We start from the raw sequence: 9,312 nt of genomic DNA on the forward strand, positions 1-9,312 counted from the left end.
CTATTATTTCTTTCTTCAAATCAGGCCTGAAAGCCCTTCTTTCCCCTTCAGATCTCAATTGGCTTTCTCAGTGAAATGGCTGTGGCTCCATGTGCAAACGGAGTGACACAAAACCTAAGTGCCCCACCTGGATCTAGGTGACCTTTAAAGAAATGGCAAGCCAGTTATCTTCAGAGTGCTGAGCTGTACCTGTGCTAGCACTTAACCTTTACTTCACCAATCACACTGGTACAATAGTTAGACCTTGCTGATGTTGTTATTCCTTTGGAATAAGTTTCCTTAAAATAGCCTAGCCACAAGGGCATAATGAGGTGCACAGCTGGGCAAAGCTTTCTGAGCAGCAGGAGGAAAAAGAAAGAACATATGTGGGACCAAAATGCTCTGAGCCTGCAAATGACTGATCTCCAGTCATTCAAATGGCTAAAGATTAAGGACTCACGCAACTAGATCAGGAGAAAATCCAGACAAACAACCCCTCTCCCCAAAAAAAACCAACCCAAACCCAAATCGTAAAAAAACAACAACAAAAACAACAACAAAAAAACCCCAACCACCAAAAACTACCAAATTTGAGGAATATGAGGCAAAAACAGCAGGCGGGGAAAAAGGGATAAGGGAGTAATATTTATATCTTACATGCTGCATTTTCTCTCTGCCTTCCTATTTTACTATGGAGCAAAGAAACCACTAGTCATTCTGTAGAAGGAGACTGTAGAACTCTTGTTTTAAAATGGAGCTCCTTGATCAGGGACCCAGAGGTACTTAGAGCTCTTTCCCCACCTCAAGAACTGCAAAATGGCTGCTTTTTTTTTTTTTTTTTTTTGTGCCTGGGAGCCTACAGAACCCAGACTTGCCAACACAGCACTAAAAGAAGTTTTGCTTGAAATGGGCTATATTAATCTTCTTACCTTAAATGCAGCACATTCTGCTGGTTATGTGTATATATTATAGATCAAACAAAATCAATTGCTCCATTCTATCAATTCTACCCAAGGGAAAACATAGCAACAACATGATATAAATTCACCTCTGAAATCCTCTTCCCAACGCTTTTTCAAATACAGTATTTGAAAAAGTAAACCAAAGTATTCCAGTCACTAAAGCTTCTACAAAATTAAATATCCACTGTCATTCTAGCATCACACTATCCACTCTAACATTACACACCTTAAAGATTCCAAGTACTCCTGTGATTCCTATGCACAGCCACCATGGCATTCAGCATGCTAATTTCAAATCTCCTGTTCCAAACACTGATACAAAGGAGGAGTGTTGTACACACATGCAATGACAGGGAAGAAGGTTACTCTGATGTCCAAATAATTTGTTTCTCTGCATTTAACTTGAATATAAATTAATTGGAGAAAGCACTGGTAATATTTTTATTATTAGAGGGCATAAGAGCAGCAATTCACTGCCAACACTGTATAGCCACCACAAAACATATACCTCCCCCAGCCTCAAACACCTTCAACTTATTACCATTTAGAAATAGGTAGAGGGAGAAGGAAGGTCTGATCACGCCTTAACCTAAAATAGCGTTTTGCTTTGTCAGGTTAATTATATGTTCTGACATCAGAAACTGAAATTAGCAGGCGATTTTCCCTTGGGTTGCCCGGACACCGTGGAATGAATCATGCCTGCTCTTGTGCTGCACCCGGGACCACGGAGAACAAGGGATGGAAAGACCAACATATTTATTTCCTTGCTCTGATCTCTGTGGCTAGAGTCATAGCCACGATCTGGCTTTGTAGGGGCTGTGATGTGGCTGGCTGGTATTGCTGTCATCCCAAGTGTGGCAGAAATGGCCATCAACTACCAGTGGGTGCATTTCCACTGCCACAAAGGCATATTCACTGCTTTCCTTTGATCCTGGTGTGAACCCATGGCACCAGAGTTTCTCAAAATGTCACTGAAACTTTCTGAAATTAATTTGATGTGACAATAGTGTTCAACACAGGGCACTCTCCTCAGAAAAAATACAACCAGACCTTTTAGCACCTAAATCTACAAAAAACACTCTCCAAGTAACTAAGATACCCTCCTCCTCCTCCTTACAGCTATTTAGCACAAGATGCCCTGAAGTTAGCCTAAATCTTAAATCTTAGAAAGAGCACCCAGACACATCTTTTGCTTGTCTCATTCTTGTTTCTTTATACCTAAAGTTCTCCTGGCATTTTGTTTCCATGGTGGCTGCTTTTCAACTGCTCCCGCTCTCAAGCCCCTTTTCCCCTCATCCATTCACGCTGTTAAAAGCTCCCTACCTGGTGCAGCAGAGCAGCCTGAAGTTACCTCCGTCCACCCCTGCCCATCTCCCTCCTTCCTGGGGCTGCTCCTGCCAAGCTTCGCCTGCTCCTCTTCCTCTCCCGGAGCTCCCTCTGCTGTTGGACGCAGCTGCGAGCCCGCGGAGAGCCCGAGCGCTGCTGCGGGACAGGATGGATCTCCGGCAGGGCAGGATGGATCTCCGGCAGGGCAGGATAAATGGGAGCGGCATCCTTGCTGCTCAGCCCGCAGGGTTATTCTTTCTGTCCGAGCGTCAGAGCTATAGGAAAATTTGCCCTTATGTTCTGTCTCCAGCTGTTTAGTGTAGGACATGAGCACAACGGTGGAGTAGCTACAGACCCAAACTGCTGATTAATTACAAGAGATGATACACGAAAGGAAGGGAAAACTCTGCCAAAATTTATGAGTGAAAAATAAGGTCCCATCCTGTGAAAGCCATGTGCTTTTTCTGCCTGCTGTAGGCAGACTGGCCTCACACTATGACAGCGGGCATCTACACACTGCAGGCACCTGGAGGTATGTGCCAGCTGCAGCAGGCCATGCTGAGCCAGGGCATGGGAGATTTAAGCCCCCAGCCCCATGGCACATGGGCATGAGGAGGGCAGATGCTCACTCTTCCATCGCTCCCGGCAGAGCTATCCCCTCGCCATGGGGCACACAGGCCCCTCAGCAGCTCTCACTCTGCTGCGCTTTGGGATTCCTAAGATTGGAGAAAGAGAGCACAAGACCCCCATTTCACAGCAGTAAAAACCTGCCAGTAATTTGTGCTGGTTTCTGCAGGGGCAGAGCCATGCTGTCCTGGTGGCCAGGGATGGTGCTTGGCTCCACTCCCACCCTGAGCAGTGTGACACAGAAAGGCACGGAGCTGTCCCCTGCTAACGCTGCCACGTTGGCACACTTGTTGCATTTGCCTTCCTATGTTGCCATAGGAACTACAGCCCCAGCATCTGCTCCCTGCCACGCTGCCTCTGCACCCCACTGGGCCCAGCCCACTTCTGCTTCTCTACCAGCCTGATCATGCCTCCCCCTCACTCACGAACTCCCTGCCTCATCCTCTTTTTTGGGTAACAATCAGATTACTGCTGTAGCAGTTAATTATTGCATTAGTTACAATTTGCCTATTCATTTGTCTTTCTTCTTCCCTCCCACCTTGGAATAATTCCATCTCTCCATCCTTTCCACCTTCACACTACCTCTGCTGTTTGACTCCCATCCCCTTTTCTCTTGCACTCCTCAGCCTCACAAAGCTTTGCTGCACTGCTCTACCCTTTCCTTCCTCTATATCTCCCTACTACTCACATCTTCTGTGCTCTCTCCTAACACCTCTTGCTCCATCCTCTCTCCCAGTCCTCCAACAGTTTCCTTCACTTTAGACCCCTTGCCTACCACCTCAGGTTACTGCTTCACACAGGTCTTCTCTTTCTTCCACCTCTGTGCAGGGGTACTGCCAGCTTCTCCCACGTCTGAGCCAGGCTTGTTCCTCTCCTGTACTCTTCCTGGCTCTTATACAGTCAACAGCATTACTCTGCTCCTACTTATCCAAATACCCCAGAAACTGTATCTTCTGCCACCTCCTTTAGCCTTACTCAATCCTTCACAGCTCCAAATCCTCACTTTCCTCCAGGCTCCTTTATCAAGACTTCCAAGGTAAGCAGCTTATAATTTCCCCTTGTCCCTAAATCCCACCCTTTCTTCTTCCTTGTTCTCTGAATGGGAGAATCCAGCACCACAGCTAACTCTACCCTCAGCCTAACAACCCTGATCTCTACCTTTATTCCAGTGCTTGCACCATTAAGTTTCACAGCCTCTCACTCCTCCATCTCTATCCCCATCCTTCTGGTTGTGCTGCTGCTTCTGGTGCCATTAATTGCAAATTCCCTTTGAAGCTGTATTCCTTCCTGTCTTATGGAATTGCTTTTCTTGTCTGCTGCCTTCTTTCTTTCCACAAAGACCCTTGGACCAGGATGCCAGCATCCTCCTTCTGTTCCCACCCTGGGCACATTATTCATCCTTCCTTGCCCTCATCTGTTCCCTGCCCTTTCCACATGGGAGTCTACATCAAGCCCATCTACTCCTTCCTCCCCTCACAAATGTCTCCTGGGTGACCTTCTGGAGACCACCTCATTCATCTGGAGGGCTTCAGCTAACATCTACAGCTCTGCTGGTTCCCACTCCTGATGGGGTCTCTCCACCTTGCATCTCAGCCAACCCCTATCCTTTCCTAGATAAACTGAGTGCTGCTAACATCACCTCCTCTGATTCTTTTACTTTCCCTTGCAAGTCTCTTGCATTTGCACATTTTGTTTTCCTACTAGAAACATCACTCTTTCTTGCTTTGTTTCTTTTGCTTCCACTTCTCCAGCTTCGTTTCACCACCACAAAACCACCAGTGGTCATGAAATTGTAACATTTAAACTATTGCTGCAGGACATGCAGGAGGTGCATATGAGAGAGCATGTAAGGATGCTCTAAAGGCATGGAATTTTCCATTTGAATTATATTTTCATACATACTTCAGACCATCTGTGGAAAGCTGTAAAATGACTAGTTGGAAACATATTATAAAATTGTGATATTTTACTTAAAACATTAATTTAGCAGACTCAGATCTGAAAACTCAGCAAAACGTGAACAGTTTTCTTGCATTTCCCAATTTTGCTCATCTTTTAACAACAACAAGGTCTCAGAGTTTAATGAGTGACCCAGAGCCTTCCCCTACTGTCTGTGACTCTTGAACCCACATTTGGCTGCTAGCTTGGCATGTGTTACATTTCTCTGTAGTCTCAGGTACACATGTGCTTGTTAATGCAGCCTGCATTAATTTGCATGTGTGTTCTCAAGTAAGGAGAAGTGAGGCCACACTTCATGATTTTGTAATGACACCTCTGGACCCTGAGATCAGTACATCACCAAGTCTTTTTTTGGCTTGTTTGCAGTGTTCCTTTAGGTACTTTTTCCACACTGTGTTGTCATGCTATTTATATATTTGGACTCAAATTTCCAGCTTTGAACACTCTCTGTCCATTGGAACAGCATCCTGGGTACACTTGAAGTTAGCATTGTGACCATCTCTTTCCTGCTTCCCAGTATTTGAGAAAGCTTCTTTTATCTATCTAGTTTCAAAATGCCATTTTGTGGCAATTCTGGCCTGGAGGAGACTGGCAGCTTTATGTTCCTGGTTTTCCCTATATTTCTATACTACTCCCTATATGAAATTTCTACACTTTAGTTCCAAACTTCTGGAAAAAGAGACTGTCTGTGCTGTTAGCTCTCAACCACCTTTTTTTTTTCCTTATATAGAACAGCTTGTCTTACCTGTGCTTATTGCAGAATTTCTTCTTCATGTCTGAATACCAGTTGTTGAATGTGTCTTTAAACGCTTTTGGCACACCCTCTATGTGCCTTTTCCCTTGTGCTATCGGTAAGTTCTTTTGTCTTTCCACTTCAAAACCAGCTGAGTTCCACTGCAAAACAAATTCAGGTTAGTGCAATACGGATGCGTACCCAAATTTTCAAATTACACAACCCTATGCTTGATGCTGCTGTGGCATGAGCTCTCCTGGTACTCACATACATTGTCCCCCGATCTGTAGTTGCTTCCATTGCAAACCCCTTTGCTTGGATGGCTAATCAGTAAATCTGAATATTTATAAAATGACAATGAAAGGTTACTAAATGAAAGGTTAGTAAATTCACTGAAAACAGCCTAATTTTTCCAATTATGCCCACTTACTATGCCACTTTTTCTAGGTTTCCTGCAGTGACAGTGGTCCATCACAATACCTCCAGAGACACAACCTCCACATATGTTGAGTTCCTACACATTAATTGTGGTGGGAGTAGTTGACTCCAGCAGGCAAAGTTTTTCATTCAGAGCTTGTTTGCAGAAGCAGAAATTAATCTCCAGGGGTTTAAGAGAGTCCCACAGCCTCATGCCCAGCCCCAGGGAATTCACATTTTTTCCCTTCTTTTATAACTAGGTTTTGTTTCACACAGAAACCTCTTGATAACAAGCAGCAGCTGCACAGAGCAGTGGCCGCTTGTGAGTGAACAAGGATGTTTCTTGTGCAAGAGGGAAGAGCCAAAATGCACCTAAGGAAGAACTCCAGGAAGGATTGGACAGCCAGTGTCTTGTGATTAAATTGTACTCCACATCAGGACTACTCAGATGGGAAGCACTCTAAATTTGGAAGTCTGGAAATTGGGATTGGGAATGGAAAACAGGGAATGAGTAGGGGAGATGCTGTGACCAGTACCCTCCTCCAGAGGGAGGAGTGTGCTGGAAAACGACAGACAATTGGAGTGTATGTCAGGGAACAGATAAGCCCTTCGAAGCACAGGTTCTATTCCTGCAATATTCACCATTAAATTTTCCATCGTAAGTCAAATATTTCTATGTGCACTGGCCAGATCTTTGTGGTAACACCAGATACCAGGCAAATGTTTCCTTCTATTGTCTTTGCATCTCCCAAAGGACCTTTGGTTTGAGTTTCTTTGCCAGCAAATAAGCAGCAAAAGGAGTTGACAGATCAAGGAATGAGCTGACAGATGGTAGGAATGAGCTGACCATGTTAGTGGTTGCTGTTTATTCTTCTCTGAACAAAGTACAACCAGTTTTCCCAGATCTGCATGAACAGGAAGGAAGAGTTGATCTCTACTTTAAGCATGTAATGACAGGAATAAACTCCCAGCTGGAGAAACTGGGGCTGGGGGTAGCTGAAGATCCTTTAAATTAAGACCCATTTCACTCTTTTTGTGTTACTTACTCCTGTGTGGATTTCCTAAATCTAGGTGAGCAGAATGTGTCTCAGAAATAGTAGCTGGTTGCTTGGTTTGCCACAAAGTGAGCTCCACACTGCTGTTGTCCAAGCTGTTGGAGACACAAGCAAAGGAGGGTGCTCTCCTCCCCTTTTGCTTGCCTGCACACAGCAGGCAGGCTGTGTCCTTACCTCCTCCTTTTGGGCTTGGAAAGAACAGGAGGAGCAGAGGGGGAGATGGTCTTTCCACTCAAGTCAATTAGCAGAGCCACTACCTACAGCAAATTCCCTGATCACTGAGCTCACATTAATGTAAGACCCTTGAATTTTCCTTTCCTAGAGATGGATCACTTGGAAAAGAGGCAAGTCACTATACCCATGGACAAGCTTTTTGTGTTCTCTATAGCAAGTCCACGGCTGGACTGGAGTTTGCAGTTTGTCTCAAAGCCAATACAAAATCAGCCTTTGAAGTGCAGTAGGCATTACAGGGGAGTGGTACATGCACCTCTGGGATCCAACCTGCCAGATCTCACCTGGTTTGGACACCACAATGGTGTCTTTGCTCAACGTGGTACAAGAATTATTAGAACATAGAAAAGCAAGAATGGATCAGACACACACAGTTTCTGGATCTCCACTTCACTTTTTCAAGATTTTTCCGCAGTCCATTCTCAAAACTTGAGTTTTGTGGATGTTTTCTTACTGTTCCAATTCAAGTGTGTACAGGCTTGAAAAATGCTGATAGAGGTCTTTGAAAACCCTGAATGCAGCCAATGGAGAGGACTGAACTCTCCCACCTGTCAGACACAATTGTGTGTTGACACCTGCAGACCAAAGCTTATGAATTCATTTTCTGTCTCTAGGAATTTGAAGGTAGGATGCATCATTTTACTGCATCTCTGGTAAATCAGTGCCTGGCACAGCTTCATGAAGGACATGGGTCAGCAGCCAGAAGTGCTTGCAGACATGACACAGGAGCATGAGAGACCTCTCTTCTGATGAAATAAGAACTTGAGGTAAAGCAGGATCTTGTCAATAGCAAGACTTTCATGATCTCTGTGGAAATTGAACAAACCTTGAGTTGCTCTGAAAACATCCCATGACACCGTTTATGGACTGCACTTGCAGAAGCTGTACCTTTATGAAACATAATGATAGTTTTATTACAAACCAGGAAAACCCCATGCTTTGAAAGAATAGCTCCTTTTAGGTCAAGAAAGCTTCTTTTACTTCACTTGGGGCATGCAAAAGAACCACAGAAAACTGCATGGGTACATGATCCAGAGAGATCACATGGAGAGCACTGAAGGGAAATACAGGCCTCCCTTTCTTCCCATCATTGTGTTTGGAATATGTTTCCAATTGCACTAGTCACAAAGCAATCAAAGAAACTTGTCTACAGTGGCAAACTGAAGATGCCCTATCAGACCACATTACAGGGTGCTACACAGTATTGAATCCTTAGTCACAACAGAAAAAACAACATCCACATGACTGTAAGCAACAATGCACTCAATTTCCATATGTCTTAACAGAAAAGAGAGCAAAGCTCTTCAAAGAAAATGAAATTTGTCTTAGGAGGATGCCCACGAACATGTTTCTTCCCCCTATTAGATCCTTACCCAGCTTCCCACCTTCCCTTGCATGAAATGGGGAAGAAAGGAGGGGCCCCCCCTGCAGCACCCAAGAGGCAAAGAGCTCATCAGCCAGACACCCTTGGCCCTTCCCAGATTCCCAGCAAGCTCCAGTTCCTGCAGCCCATCCTTCATCATCTATCACCGGTGTTAGTAGGCTGTTCCCTAGGTTTGAGGGCAAGCAAATGCTTTGCTCATATGGTTTTGAGTGTGCAACATTTAGCATTCCCAGTCTTGGTCTGCTTGCCTGAATGTCTGCTGGTTTTAACAGTTCTGCAAAGGAAAACAAAAGCAAAATTATTAAACAATGCAGCGACGGCCTCGTGCTAGCACAACATCTGGGGCTGGCGGCCACCACCACAAGGGGCAGCCTGGCCTCAGTGGGCTCAGGACCTGCCGTGGGAGCCCTGGCTATGAATAACTTATCTAGAACAAAGAGAACCAGTAACAGACTTTCTGTCATGCTCCAAAATCCATCAGAGATGACTGCTATCTTCCAGTACTTGTTATAAAAGTATATCTATATCTAGCACTAAGAAACACTTTTTTTTTTTACGCTAGGTCACTCTTGCAGCATGAGTAGAGTAAGTAAAAACTGCAAAGGAAAAATGTTTTCTTTTTATTACTGCAAAGACACT

The sequence above is a fragment of the Molothrus ater genome, chromosome 9, assembly GCF_012460135.2.
Source record: "Molothrus ater isolate BHLD 08-10-18 breed brown headed cowbird chromosome 9, BPBGC_Mater_1.1, whole genome shotgun sequence".
Taxonomy (NCBI): Eukaryota; Metazoa; Chordata; class Aves; order Passeriformes; family Icteridae; genus Molothrus; species Molothrus ater.